The sequence below is a fragment of the Macaca thibetana genome, chromosome 19 (assembly GCF_024542745.1).
Source record: "Macaca thibetana thibetana isolate TM-01 chromosome 19, ASM2454274v1, whole genome shotgun sequence".
Lineage (NCBI taxonomy): Eukaryota > Metazoa > Chordata > Mammalia > Primates > Cercopithecidae > Macaca > Macaca thibetana.
This window is the reverse complement of record NC_065596.1, coordinates 39,064,099-39,080,151: the sequence shown is the minus strand read 5'-3', so window position 1 is coordinate 39,080,151 and position 16,053 is coordinate 39,064,099. Positions and strand designations below refer to the sequence as shown.

At 43.5% G+C, this 16,053-nt stretch overlaps 1 pseudogene across 1 annotated transcript; it reads left to right on the top strand.

Moving 5' to 3' along the window:
* Window positions 1-4,349: 4,349 nt before the first annotated feature.
* On the top strand, window positions 4,350-4,864 carry LOC126941938 (60S ribosomal protein L26-like; annotated as a pseudogene). The gene has a single exon (XR_007721458.1). The product of XR_007721458.1 is annotated as a 60S ribosomal protein L26-like (transcript).
* Window positions 4,865-16,053: the final 11,189 nt, after the last annotated feature.

Here is a 16,053-nt window from a genome sequence, read left to right as displayed (position 1 = left end):
GTGGGTAATAACAAACTCCTCCGAGCTAAAGGAGCAGGTTCTAACCCAATGCAAGGAAGCTAAGAAACTTGAAAAAAGGTTAGACGAATTGCTAACTAGAATAACCAGTTTAGAGAAGAACATAAATGACCTGATGGAGCTGAAAAACACAGCACAAGAAATTCGTGAAGTATACACAAGTATCAATAGCCGAATTGATCAAGCGGAAGAAAGGATATCAGTGACTGAATATCAACTTAATGAAATAAAGTGTGAAGACAAGATTAGAGGAAAACATTGAAAAGGAATGAACAAAACCTCCAAGAAATATGGGACTACGTAAAAAGACCAAACCCATGTTTGATTGGTGTACCTGAAAGTGATGGGGAGAATGGAACCAACTTGGAAAACACTCTTCAGGATATTATCCAGGAGAACTTCCCCAATCTAGCAAGACAGGCCAACATTCAAATTTAGGAAATACAGAGAACACCACAAAGATACTCCTTGAGAAGAACAACCCCAAGACACAAAATCATCAAATTCGCCAAGGTTGTAACGAAGGAAAAAAACGTTAGGGGCAGCCAGAGAGAAAAGTTGGGTTACCCACAAAGGGAAACCCATCAGACTAACAGTGGATCTCTCTGCAGAAACCCTACAAGCCAGAAGAGAGTGGGGGCCAATAGTCAACATTCTTGCAGAAAAGAATTTTCAATCCAGAATTTCATATCCAGCCAAACTAAGCATCATAAGCAAAGGAGAAATAAAATCCTTTACAGACAAGCAAATGCTGAGAGATTTTGTCACCACCAGACCTGCCTTACAAGATTTCCTGAAGAAAGCACTAAACTGGGAAAGGAACAATTGGTACCAACAACTGCAAAAACATGCCAATTTGTAAAGACCATCGACACTATGAAGAAACTGCATCAACTAATGTGCAAAATAAACAGCTAGCATCATAATGACAGGATCATATTCCCACATAATAGTATTAACCTTAAATGTAAATGGGCTAAATGCCCCAATTAAAAGACACAGACTGGCAAATTGGATAGAGTCAAAACCCATCAGTGTGCTGTATTCAGGAGCCCCAGCTCATGTGCAAAGACACATACAGTCTCAAAATAAAGGGATGGAGGAATACTTACCAAGCAAATGGAAAGAAAAAAAAAAAAAAAAAAAAAAAAAAGGTGCTGTAATCCTCATCTCTGATAAAACAGACTTTAAGCCAACAAAGATCAAAAGAGACCAAAAAAAGGGCATTACGTAATGGTAAAGGGATCAATTCAACAAGAAGAGATAAGTATCCTAAATATATATGCACCCAATACAGGAGCACCCAGATTCATAAAGCAAGTTTTTAGAGACCCACAAAGAGACTTAGACTCCCACACAATAATAGTGGGACATTTTAACACCCCATTGTCAATATTAGACAAATCAACAAGACAGAAAATTAACAAGAATATTCAGGACTTGAACTCAGCTCTGGACCAAGTGAACCTAACAGACATCTACAGAACTCTCCACCCCAAATCAACAGAATATACATCCTTCTTAGCACCACATTGCACTTACTCTGAAATTGACCACATAATTGGAAGTAAAACATTCCTCAGCAAATGCAAAGGAATGGAAATCGTAACAAACAGGCTCTCAGACTACGGTGCAATCAAATTAGAATTTAGGATTAAGAAACTCACTCAAAACCGCACCACTACATGAAACTGAACAACCTGCTCCTGAATGACTCACTACTGGGTAAATAATGAAATGAAGGCAGAAATAAACAAGTTATTTGAAGCCAATGAGAACAAAGACACAATGTACCAGAATCTCTGGGACACATTTAAAGCAGTGTTTAGAGGGAAATTATTGCACTAAATGCCCACAAGAGAAAGCAGGAAAGATCTAAAAACAACACCCTAATATCACAATTAAAAGAACTAGAGAAGCAAGAGCAAACAAATTCAAAAGCTAGCAGAAGACAAGAAATAACTAAGATCAGAGCAGATCTGAAGGAGATAGAGACACGAACAACCCTTTAAAAAAAATCAATGAATCCAGCAGCTGGTTTTTTGAAAAGATCAACAAAATAGATAGATCACTAGCCAGACTAATAAAGAAGAAAAAAGAATCAAATAGACAAAATAAAAAATAATAAAGGGGATATCACCACTGATCCCACAGAAATACAAACTACCATCAGAGAATACTATAAACACCTCTATGCAAATAAACTAGAAAATCTAAAAGAAATGGATTAAATTCCTGGACACATACACCCTCCCAAGTCTAAACCAGGAAGAAATTGAATCCCTGAATAAATCAATAACAAGTTCTGAAATTGAGGTAGTAATAGCCTACCAACAGAAAAAAATCCAGGAGCAGATGGATTCACAGCCCAATTCTACCAGAGGTACAAAGAGGAGCTGGTACCATTCCTTCTGAAACTATTCCAATCAATAGAAAAAGAGGGAATCCTAACTCATTTTATAAGACCAGCATCATCCTGATACCAAAACCTGGCAGATGCACAACAAAAAAAGAAAATTTCACGCCAACAGCCCTGATGAACATCAATGTGAAAATCCTCAATAAAATACTAGCAAACCAAATCCAGCAGCACATCAAAAAGCTTATCCACCACGATCAAGTCAGCTTCATCCCTGGGATGCAAGGTTAATTCAACATATGCAAATCAATAAACGTAATCCATCACATAAATAGAATCAATGACAAAAACCACATGATTATCTCAATAGATACAGAAAAGACCTTCGACAAAATTCAACACCACTTCATGCTAAAAACTCTCAATAAACTAGGTATTGATGGAACGTATCTTAAAATAACAAGAGCTATTTATGACAAACCCACAGCCAATATCATACTGAATGGGCAAAAACTGGAAGCATTTCCTTTGAAAACCAGCACAAGACAAGGATGCCCTCTCTCACCACTCTGATGCAACATACAGTTGGAAGTTCTGGCCAGAGTAATCAGGCAAGAGAAAGAAATAAACGGTATTCAATTAGGAAAAGAAGAAGTCAAATTGTCTCCGTTTGCAGATGACATGATTGTATGTTTAGAAAACCCCATCATCTCAGCCCGAAATCTCCTTAAGCTGATAAGGAGCAACTTAAGGAGCAACTTAGGATAAGCAACTTCAGCAAAGTCTCAGGATACAAAATCAATGTGTAAAAATCACAAGCATTTCTATATACCAATAATAAACAGCCAAATCATGAGTTAACTCCCATTTACAATTGTTACAAAGAGATTAAAATACCTAGGAATGCAACTTACAAGGGGTGTGAAGGACCTCTTTGAGGAGAACTACAAACCACTGCTCAAGGAAATAAGAGAGGACACAAACAAATGGAAAAACATTCCATGCTCATAGATTGGAAGCATCAATATCATGAAAATGGCCATACTGCCCAAAGTAATTTATAGATTCATTGCTATCCCCATCAAGCTACCATTGAATTTCTTCACAGAATTAGAAAAAACTACTTTAAATTTCATATGGAACCAAAACAGATCCCGCATAGCCAAGACAATCCTAAGCCAAAAGAACAAAGCTGGAGGCATCACGCTACCTGACTTCAAACTATACTACCAGTCTACAGTAACCAAAACAGCATCGTACTGGTGCCAAAACAGATATATAGACCAATGGAACAGAATAGAGGCCTCAGAAATAATGCCACACATCTACAACCATCTGATCTTTGACAAACCTGACAAAAACAAGCAATAGGGAAAGAATTCCCTATTTAATAAATGGTGTTGGGAAAACAGGCTAGCCATATGCAGAAGACTGAAACTGGGCCCCTTCCTTACACCTTATACAAAAATTAACTCAAGATGGATTAAAGACTTAAATGTAAGACATAACACCATAAAAACCCTAGAAGAAAACCTAGGAAATACCATTCAGGACATAGTCATGGGCAAAGACTTCATGACTAAAACACCAAAAGTAATGGCAACAAAAGCCAAAATAGAAAATGGGATCTAATTAAACTAAAGAGCTTCTGCACAGCAAAATAAACTGTCATCAGAGTGAACAGGTAACCTACAGAATGGGAGAAAATTTCTGCAATCTATCCATCTGACAAAAGGCTAATATCCAGAATCTACAAAGAACTTAAACAAATTCACAAGAAAAAAACAACCCCATCAAAGTGGGTAAAGGATATGAACAGACACTTCTCAAAAGAAGATATTTATGCAGCCAACAAACATATGAAAAAAAGCTCATCACACTGGTCATCAGAGAAATGCAAATCAAAATCACAATGAGATACCATTTCATGCCATTTAGAATGACGATCATTAAAAAGTCAGGAAATAGCTTTTCCCTTTTGCGGCCATCACCGAAGTGGGAGCGGCCAAAATGAAGTTTAATCCCTTTGTGACTTCCGACCGAAGCAAGAATCGCAAAAGGCATTTCAATGCACCTTCCCACATTCGCAGGAAGATTATGTCTTCCCCTCTTTCCAAAGAGCTGAGACAGAAGTACAACGTGCGATCCATGCCCATCCGAAAGGATGATGAAGTTCAGGTTGTACGAGGACACTATAAAGGTCAGCAAATTGGCAAAGTAGTCCAGGTTTACAGGAAGAAGTATGTTATCTACATTGAACGGGTGCAGCGGGAAAAGGCTAATGCACAACGTAGGCATTCACCCCAGCAAGGTGGTTATCACTAGGCTAAAACTGGACAAAGACCGCAAAAAGATCCTTGAACGGAAAGCCAAATCTCGCCAAGTAGGAAAGGAAAAGGGCAAATACAAGGAAGAAACAATTGAGAAGATGCAGGAATAAAGTAATCTTATATAAAAGCTTTGATTAAAACTTGAAGCAAAGAAAAAAAAAAAAAGTCAGGAAATAATAGATGCTGGAGAGGATATGGAGAAATAGGAACGCTTTTACATTGTTGGTGGGAGTGTAAATTAGTTCAACCATTATGAAAGAGTGTGGCGATTCCTCAAGGATCTAGAACCAGAAATACCATTTGACCCAGCAATCCCATTACTGGGTATATACCCAACGGATTATAAATCATGCTACTATAAAGACAAATGCACACGTATGTTTATTGTGGCACTGTTCACAATAGCAAAGACTTGGAACCAACCCAAATGCCCATCAATGATAGACTGGACAAAGAAAATGTGGCACATAATACAGCATCGAATATTATGCAGCCATAAAAAAGGATGACTTCCTGTCCTTTATCAGGACATGGATGAAGCTGGAAACCATCATTCTTAGCAAACTAACACAAGAAGAGAAAACCAAACACCACATGTTCTCACTCATAAGTAGCAGTTGAACAATGAGAACACACGGACACAGGAAGGGGAACATCACACACTGGGGCCTGTTGGGGAGTGGGGGGCTATGGGAGGGACAGCATTAGGAGAAATACCTAATGTGTAGATAGCGGATTGATGGGTGCAGCAAACCCGCATGGCACATGTATAGCTATGTAACAAACCTGCACCTTCTGCACATGTATCCCAGAACTTAAAGTATAATAAAAACATTTTTTTCAATCTAAAATCCCTCATGGCCCCACGGGCCATTGTGTCTACCAATGGCTTTTGCTGTAGTCTGCATGTTTGTAACCCTCAAAATTCCTATGTTGAAATCTAATCATCAATATGGTGGTTTTGAAAGGTGTGGGACCTTTGGGAGATGATTAAGTCAACAAGTTGGAACTCCCATGAATGCGATGAGTGCGCTTATAAAAGAGGCCCCAAACAGCTGTCTTGACCCTTCAGCCACATGAGGACGCAGCTAGAAGACACCCTCTAGGAACCAGAAAGCAGCCCTCGCCAGACTCTGAATGTTCTGGCATCTGGATCTTAGACTTCTCAGCCTTCAGAACTACGAGGAATAAATCTCTGTTGTTTATAAGCAACTCAGTTTATGGTTTTTGTTACAAGAGACTGAACAGACTAAAACACCTTTACCTGGCATAAATGTCTAGACAACTGGTTCTGGTCATATAGCAAGAGAAACATAAAAGACCTTGCTAGGAACTTTTGCTCTGAGCTCTTCCAAAGTCAAGATTGACTGAACAGATGTTGTTGGCTCAATCAAGAAATGAAGCATGTCATGTATGAATATGAATTTTTGGGGTATCATTCCTGGAGAATTTGAGAATCTAAGTAAATATTAATAGAATTGATTATAAACCATTTACTAAATTAAGAAGGAGCCTGATTTCTGCCTCATGCTATGATCTAATGAAATGACCAGAATTTTTTCTTGCTTTCAACAAGAAGAAAACCAGATGCAATATATGAAAACAGTAACACAATTTTCAGGCATTGGGGAAGAAGCAATGAAGGACTGGGATCTCAACGAAGAAGATACAAAGTATGTGTGTGATACCTAACCTTGTTTTAACCTGAATTGATGCTCCCTTAGCTGAGAGAGCCAGACAGACTCCATCGTGGCTCCTTCACTTACAGCTCCTTACCCGCCCCCTTCCTCAAGGACTTAACTTTTACAAGCAGACTCCCAGCACATCCAAGGATGAAATTAACTGCTAAGATACTGTGGCAAGCGATATCCGCAGTTCCTAGGATTTCCTCCGGTTGATAACACACAAATCCCCGCGTCTATCACCTTGTGATAGATTTAAAGCCCCTGTACCTGGAACTGTTTGCTTTCCTGTAACCATTTATTCTTTTAACTTTTTACCTGCTTTACTTCTGTAAGATTGTTTTAACTAGACTCCCCCCTCCCCTTTCTAAACTAAAGTATAAAAGAAAATCTAGCCCCTTTTTTGGGGCTGAGAATTTTGCGCACTAGCCGTCTCTCAGTCGCCAGCCAATAAAGGACTCCTGAATTCATCTCAGAGTGTGGCATTTCTCTGTAACTTGCTCAGTTACAACATTTGGAGGCCCCAGTGAGATTTTTTGCCACTGGATGAGAGCCGGACTCGTTCCAGGCTCCCCCGGGGCAAACAGCGGACTTATAGGGGAGGCGCCACCTGAAGATGTTCCAGGGGCCCATAAGACCCTGTCTTCCACAGGGAAACGGATCGGCCACCAGTGTGTGCCCACAAAAATTCAACTCCTGAGTCCTCAGTTTCTGATCCTGGGAAGGTAAGTCAGATCTGACTTTCCTTCTCTCAGGGGAAAGCGGCTCTGACAAGGGCCCTCCCTTTTTGACTCTGCCCGCATTCCAGGATGCTGGAGGACAGAGTCCTGGTTTTCTGTTAGGCCTCTCTGTTAAGACTAGTCTGTCTATCTCTCTTTCTCTCTCTCTTTCTCCCCACCTCTGTCTTTCTCTATCCTTCTCCTTCTCTCATTCAGGTCTCCCAGAGACCTCTGTTTTGGAACGGGAATAAGAAAACTGTTATAAACTCCGTGTGAATGAGTACGTGAATGTGGAGTTCAAGGGCTTGCACTTGAATTTCCAGTTTGTAGCTCTACGGTGAAAGTTACAGAGTTCGAGTGGGCCTTCACCTGCAGTTCCGTAGGGACCTCATAAGGCTTAAGGCAGCACCGGGCATAGCTCGATCCAAGCCGGGGATTTATACCAGCCCGCCAATGCTAAGAGGAGCCTAAGTACCCTCATGGGGAGTGGCCAGGTGAGCATCTGACTGATCCTATCATGGGACCCTCTCCCTTTGTCTATTAAAAAAATGTCATAATTGTTTATATGCCCAGGGTCTATTGTCTTGTTTGGTAAAATTTTGTATGTCAGATCGTCGATACTGCCCCAGACAACTGGATAAGAACTTCTTCAAGGTCCTCAGTACTGATTTTCTATCACAGGAGGTCAAATTTCTCATCAGTCGTTTGGGCTGGACATCTCAGTCCTGCCCTTTCTGTCAGAAACAAATCAGGTGTTGTTATGGGAAAGAGTGTGGGAAACATTCGCCCGTTTGGAATTTCTGGCACCATAAAGGTTGCTGGCTTTTCGATTGCCACACACCATGCCCAAGTGACTAGACCACCTCCACATTAGACCAGTGGTGGATTCAAAATAGCCACCCCTCAGACCTCCTTGCTCATCTTTTCTGTCATCCCATAACTTTTTCCATGCCCCTGGACAAGGCACTGTGCAGGGAAACCTCCACCCATACTGCTCTACTCTGTCCAGAGGTCTCAGGCATGTCTCTTCGGGCTGCCAGACCCAGGGGCCAGGCACACCTCTGCCACTTTACGAAAAAAACAGCCTCCTTCCCCAAGGCAGGGGCTCCTGACCCACAAGCGAGGAGTGGAGGGTGATGGTACCGGACCTCCTGCCCCAAAGACCCCCGCGGGCACCCGGCTCCTGCACCTTCAGGCGTCAAAGCCCCCAACTTCCCCGAGCACCAGTGCATCTGCACCCGGCTCAGAACGCAGGGGCCCAGGCTGCTGCGGTGACCTTGGCCCAGGGCCAGGCTTCTGAGCCAGGCTTGCAGTGCCTGACGGGGCCTGGAGGTGGGGCAGGGGAACGGCAGAGTCACCCTGGTGACCCAGCGCTGCCCAGCACGCCTCCTCCCAGCCTGAAAAGATCTGAGTGGCCCCTTTTCCTCCTCATCCCCAGCCTTAACCCCACACATCTCGTTTTCCTGTGTCGCAGCAAGTCCAGCGTCTCCAAGACTTGGCTCCGTCCTCCCTTTTTAAACCCTTAAAGGAAAAGGCCAAGTTTTAACTTTTTTTTTTTTTTTTTTTTTTTTTTTTTTTTTTTTTTTTTTTGAGACGGAGTCTCGCTCTGTCGCCCAGGCTGGAGTGCAGTGGCCGGATCTCAGCTCACTGCAAGCTCCGCCTCCCGGGTTCCCGCCATTCTCCTGCCTCAGCCTCCCGAGCCGAGTAGCTGGGACTACAGGCGCCCGCCACCTCGCCCGGCTAGTTTTTTTGTATTTTTAGTAGAGACGGGGTTTCACCATGTTAGCCAGGATGGTCTCGATCTCCTGACCTTGTGATCCGCCCGTCTCGGCCTCCCAAAGTGCTGGGATTACAGGCTTGAGCCACCGCGCCCGGCCTTCAAGTTTTAACTTTTTACCTTCAAGTCGTGGAGACACCAAAGATATGTAGGCTATAGGTTAAAAAGGAGGGGGGGATCACGTAGGTCCCACTGGCCTTGGACCCACCTCTTGTCCTCCCGCTAGATCTCAAAGCTTAAAGAGACAGTCCTTATGTGGCAAGAAGTGTTGACTATTGTTGTTTTCATACTTCTTCTGGTTATAATACTTTTGTCCTTCCTATACTACAGGCCCCCAGGTCATGAATTTATCTGTCTGTGCTGGGTTTACTATTTCTGCTCAAACCTTGTTAAATTGCCTCCAGAATGGGAAACTCTTCTTCCCAGCCTCATAAAGACTGGAGCCCTCTCCAATGTATGTTACAAAATTTCTCCCTGGGTTTCCCAGAGGATTATGGGGTCCACCTTAAAAAAGGCAAACTCCGGACACTCTGTGAAGTAAAATGGCCACAGTCTGGAACTGGGTGGCCCCCAGAAGGGTCACTGAATCTCACAGCTGTTCAGGTTGTGTGGCGGGTCATTGCTGGAACTCCCAGTCACCCTGATCAATTTCCCTACATTGATCAATGCCTGAGCTTGGTCCGGAGCCCTTCCCCTTGGCTCCGCTCATGCACCGTTCATAATCCTACCTCCAAGGTCCTTTTAAGCCAGACCACACTTTTGTCCTGATCCTCAGCTCCCTTGGCTCCTCCTATATTGCCTCTCTCTGAAGAAGAGGAAAGTTTTCTTTACACAGTTCCACCGCCTTATAACCCTCCTGCTCCCCCAGAATCTTCCCTTGTCCCCTTGACTACATCTCCTGTGGTGTCCCTTCCTATTGCTTCCTGATTGTGGCCATGGCAGGAGGAGGTAGCCCCCCTCCTCCTGCTGAGAGAGGCACAAATCCCTTCGGGTGATGAGCGCTCAGCTCCATTCTTAGTTTATGTCCCTTTCTCTACTTCTGACCTGTACAACTGGAAGGCTCATAATCCCCTCTTCTCTGAAAAGCCCCAGGTTCTGACCTCACTGATGGAGTCCGTGCTCCGGACTCACCAGCCCACCTGGGATGATTGTCAGCAACTCCTTTTAACCCTCTTCACCTCTGAAGAGAGGGATCGTATCCGAAGAGAAGCCAGAAAGTATTTCCATACATCAGCCAGTAGACCCGAGGGGGAAGCCCAAAACTTCCTCGAGGCGGTTTTTCCCTCTACCTGGCCTAACTGGGATCCTAACTCCTCAGGTGGAAGGAGGGCTTTAGATGGTTTTCACCGGTATCTCCTTGTGGGCATCAAGGGAGCTGCTCAAAAACCCATGAATCTGTCTAAGACAACTGAAGTTGTCCAGGGGCCTGATGAGTCACCTGGAGCATTTTTAGAACGCCTCCAGGAGGCCTACTGGATTTACACCCCTTTGACCCGGCATCTCCCTAGAATAGCAATGCATTAATTTGGCATTTGTGGCTCAGGCAGCTCCTGATATTAAAAGAAAATTGCAAAAGCTGGAGGGATTTGCTGGAATGAACATTAGCCAGCTTTTAGAAGTACCCAGAAAGTTTTTGACAATCGAGAGTTTGAAAAACAAAAATAGGCAGCTGCGGCAGCTGAAAAGGCCACTGAGAAAGTATCCAAAAGACAAGCGAAAATCTTAGTGGCGGCCATCCAGGAAGCCTAAAAGGAAGGGACCCCATCACAGAGCACTAGCCAGGGGACCCTGGCTAGCAAAGCATCATCCACTGGTAGTTGTAGAACTTCTGGCCACTGCCCTGCCAGTCCAGGTAAAACAGTATCCTATGAGTCAGCGGGCTACAGAAGGGATCGATCCCCATATTCAGTGACTATTACAAGCTGGCATACTCACACCATGTCAGTCTACCTGAAATACTCCATTTTTGCCAGTCCAGAAACCCAGAACAAATGATTACCGGCCTGTACAGGACTTGAGGGAGGTTAACAAGCAGACAGTTACTGTCCATCCAACTGTCCCCAACTCTTATACTTTACTCAGCCTGCTCCCACCAGAACATACAGTATACACTGTCCTTGACTTACAGGATGCCTTCTTTGCTATTCCTCTGGCCTCCAAAAGCCAACCTATCTTTGCTTTTGAATGGACAGATCCTGGCTCAGAAGACACCATCCCATTAAGTTGGACTCGGTTACCTCAAGGCTTTAAAAATCCCCCCACCTTTTTTGGGGAAGCCCTCCAACAGGATCTTATGCCATTCCGAGCCAGTCACCCCAATTGTGCTCTTCTTCAGTACATAGACAACTTTTATCAGCTACTGAAACTACTGACAGCTGCCTGCAATATACTAGGGACCTACTTTACCTCCTTCAGGAGCTTGGGTATTGGGTCTCAGCCAAAAAGGCCCAGCTTTTTCTTCCCAGAGTGTCCTACCTAAGGTACGAGATAAACAAAGGAAAAAGGGCACTCACCAGCGCCCGGAAGGAAGCCATCTTGCGAATCCCCACTCCCACCACCAAGAGGCAGACATTACCACACCTGTCCATGACTGCCAAGAACTGTTGGAGACTACAGAAACTGGCCGACCTCATCTGCAGGATGTGCCTTTAAAGGAGGCAGACGCCACCGTGTTTAAAGACAGTAGCAGTTTTCTTGAGCAGGGAGTTTGAAAGGTTGGTGCTGCCGTCACTATGAAGATGGATATCTGTAGGCCTAAGCACTGCCAGCAGGTGGCTGTAATTCACTGCAAAGGAAATCAAAAAGAAGACATGGCCATTGCCCGTGGTAACCAAAGAGCAGACTCTACAGCCCAGGAAGCAGCTTGACTCCCAGTCGCGCCTCTGACCCTGCTGCCTGCAGTGTCCTTTCCACAACCTGACTTGCCAGATCACCCAAAATATTCCCCAGAGGAGGAAAAACAGGCTTCAGATCTTCAGGCCAGTAAAAATAAGGAAGTCTCTCCAACAGGTACAAGACATCATCCAGCCACTTGTCCAGGGAGCTCACCCTAATCCAGTTCCTGACAAGACAGGGCCCTGCCACTCTTTACAGCTGGGTGACCTGGTATACGTTAAAAAGTTTCAGAAAGAAGGATTCACTGCTACCTGGAAAGGACCTCATACCGTCATCCTCAACACACCAACAGCTCTGAAAGTGGATGGCATTCCAGCTGGGATTCATCATTCTCACATCAAAAAGGCCAACAGAGCCCAACAAGGAGCCAGGCTCCTTAAAACTGTGCCTAAGTCAACTGAAGCCATTAGATTAATTCTTTTTATTTACCTCTATTGTTTGTTTCTGCCCATTATGCTTTTGCCCCATCCTACTCTTTCCTCCTCACTTCTTTCACAACAGGACGTGTGTCTGCAAACACTACTTGGAAGGCAGGAACCTCCAAGGAAGTCTCTTTTGCAGTCAATTTATGTGCTTTGTTCCCAGGGCCTGCCCGTGCCCCATGAAGAACAATGCAATCTGCCTGTCATAGCAGCAGGGAACATCGACCTTGCTGCGGGATTTGGACACTCCCAAAGCCAGACTGGATGTGAAAATTCCAAAGGTGCAGAAAAGGACTTCAGAATGTTGACTTTTACCTCTGTCCTGGAAATCACCCTGACTCTAGTTGTCGAGATTCTTACCAGTTTTTCTGCCCTGACTGGACATGTGTAACTTTGGCCACCTACTCTGGGGGATCAACCCAATCTTCAACCCTTTCCATTTAGCTCAGTGATATTATGGCATGTCATAGGGATTAAGGCTTTATAGCCCAGGATTTGATGTTGGAACTATGTTCACCATCCAAAAAAAAATCCTGGTCCCATGGAGCCCTCCTAAGCCAATCAGGCCTTTAACTCATTTAGGTGACCCTGTGTTCCAAAAATACCCAGACAAGGTCGATTTAACTGTCCCACTGCCACTCCTGGTTCGCAAACCTCAGCTGCAATGACAGCACCTCCAACCCAGCCTGAAGTCCATTCTAGGCGGGGTACATCACCTCCTCAATCTCACCTAGCCTAAACTAGCCCAAGATTGTTGGTTGTGCCTAAAGGCCAAACCTCCATATTATGTTGGATTAGGAGTAGAAGCCGCACTTAAAATTGGCTCTCTTTCTTGTCATACACGCCCCCATGCCCTCACATTAAGAGACGTGTCTGGAAAGGCTTCTTGTCTAATTAGCACTGGATATAACTTATCTGCTTCTCCCTTTCAAGCTACCTGTAATCAGTCTATGCTTACCTCCTTAAGCACCTCAGTCTCGACCAGGCACCTAACAATACCTGGTTAGCCTGCACTTCAGGTCTCACTCGCTGCATCAATGGGACTGAACCAGGACCTCTCCTGTCTGTGTTGGCTCATATACTCCCCCAGGTCTATGTGAATAGTGGGCCAGAAGGACAACTTATCATTTCTCCCCCTGAATTACATCCCAGGTTTCACCAAGCCGCGCTACTCCTTGTACCCCTCCTGGCCAGCCTTAGCATAGCTGGATCAGCAGCCATCGGCACGGCTGCCCTGGTTCAGGGAGAAACTGGACTAATGTCCCTGTCTCAACAAGTAGATGCTGATTTAAGTAATCTCCAATCAGCCATAAATATACTACATACCCAAGTGAAGTCTCTAGCTGAAGTAGCTCTTCAAAACCGCCAAGACTGAGATCTGCTATTTCTCTCTCAAGGAGGGTTATGTGCCGCTCTAAGAAAGAGCTGTTACTTCTATGCCAATCAGTCTAAAGTCATAAAAGATACTCTCCAAAAAGTTCTGTTACTTCTATGCCAATCAGTCTAAAGTCATAAAAGATACTCTCCAAAAAGTTCAAGAAAACCTAGATAGACACCAGCAAGAACGAGAAAATAACACCCCCCGGTACCAAAACATGTTTAACTGGAATCCGTGGCTAATTACTTAATCACTAGGTTAGCTGGACCCCTTCTCCTCCTATTGTTAGGCTTAGTCTGCGAGCCTTGTATATTAAATTGGTTTCTTAACTTTGCAAAACAACGCATAGCTTCTCTCAAGCTTACATATCTTAAAATGCAATAAAATCCCCTCGTTATAACTGAGGAATCAATGATTTGATTCCCAAAAACACAATGGGGAATGTGATACCCCACCTTGTTTTAACCTGAATTGACGCTCCCTTAGCTGAGAGCCAGACAGACTCCATCTTAGCTCCTTCACTTACAGTTCCTTACCCAACCCCTTCCTCAAGGACCTAACTTGTGCAAGCAGACTCCCGGCACATCCAAGGATGCAATTAACTGATAAGATACTGTGGCAAGCGATATCTGCAGTTCCTAGAAATTCGTCCGGTTGATAACACTCAAAGCTCCACAACTATCACCTCGTGATAGATTTAAAGCCCCTGCACCTGGAACTGTTTGCTTTCCTGTAACTATTCTTTTAACTTTTTGCTTGCTTTACTTATCTAAGATTGTTTTAACTAGACTCCTCCCCTTCCCTTTCTAAACCAAAGTATAAAAGAAAATCTAGCCCCTTCTTCGGGGCTGAGAGAATTTTGAGCACTAGCCGTCTCTCAGTTGCCGGCTAATAAAGGACTCTTGAATTCGTCTCAGAGTGTGGCGTTTCTCTGTAACTCGCTCGGTTACAACATGTGAGCCCTACAATTATTCCTGCTTACAATGTAGAAGAAAAATAAGTATATATGGCGACCATTGTGGGTATAATTTAGGTGGGATAATAGGAGAGAGGAGAGAGGCAAAGATTTGCAGAACTCTCCGTGTAAATCTTTGGCTAAGTCCTGATCTGCACAAGCATGACCAGACATTACCTGAGGTTTAGAAAGGAACCCCTACAAAGCAATGTCCCAATTATTTGAGCTCATCCAGGGCTGGGAACTGTGTGTTCACCTGCCAGTGCGGAACACCTATTAGTATAGAAAACACCAGATAGAAAGGTATACCTAAAGAATGAGGCTGACAGACTCAAGGCTGTTCTGGTCTTACACTAAAAAAGTTTAAAAGAGAAAGACCCAGTGCCAAGCAGGCAAGAGGAAAGCCTGCTGCTAAGTAATTTTATTGAATGGCATACCAAGGTCCAACATTGTTTAAAGCGATACAAACAAATACAACATTCAATGATGTAAAATTCAGTGTCTGGCATCCAATAAATAATAACCATGCACACAAAGAAGTAGTGATATAAAAATCATTAACCAGAAGAGTGAATTGAGAAGCACAGAAATGATGAAAATGATGAAATTAGTGGACAAATATGCTGTATAGCTTTTATAACTATCCAGCATTTGTTTGGGGAAAATAAAACTTGATAATGAGAAATAGTACATATATATATATACACATACATATATATACAAATATATATATACACACACACACACACACATATATATATATTTGTGGTTTCTACTCCAACATCTAAAGACCTTGTTACTCCTATCCTCACAACAACAGAAAGTTGAACAAACTGAAAATCAGTAACTCTTCTTAGATCCATCAGAGAATTGAGTTCATAGGGCAAAGCAATGCCCCCAAAACTGGAGACACAGCAAATACAGAGGATCAGATTTTGAGAAGCAGAAGCCACTGGAGCCAGCAACTGATAGGTGAACAGTGATTAACAAATTGCTGGAGGCTAATGGTGGACAAGCTTGAGTCTTTTTTTTTTTTTTTTTTTTTTTTTTTTTTTACAACTTTAAGTTCTAGGGTACATGTGCATAACGTGCAGGTTTGTTACATATGTATACTTGTGCCATGTTGGTGTGCTGCACCCATCAACTCGTCAGCACCCATCAACTTAAAAACTCCTGGGAGCCCAGTCTTATCATGGGAGCAGCACCCGTATTTTCATGAGATTTACCTCCAGGAGACCCACCAGACTCTCATGATGAAGACTGGAGAACAATTATCTCATGCTTCAGGCAGGAAGAGGGGGAAAATAATCATTCTAAGACACACCCAAGGAAACATAGGCATTTTGAAATAAGCCCAGAGTATTCTGTGCTACGTAACAAAAGCCTGACCTCAGGAAACTACCAAATCGTATGTGACTTGTGAGAAGAACTAGTCAGTCGGTTCCATCTAGCCTTCCTATCTCAAATAAAGGTGTTGTACCCGAGCGAGTTAGAGAAATGCCACACTTTGAGACAAAT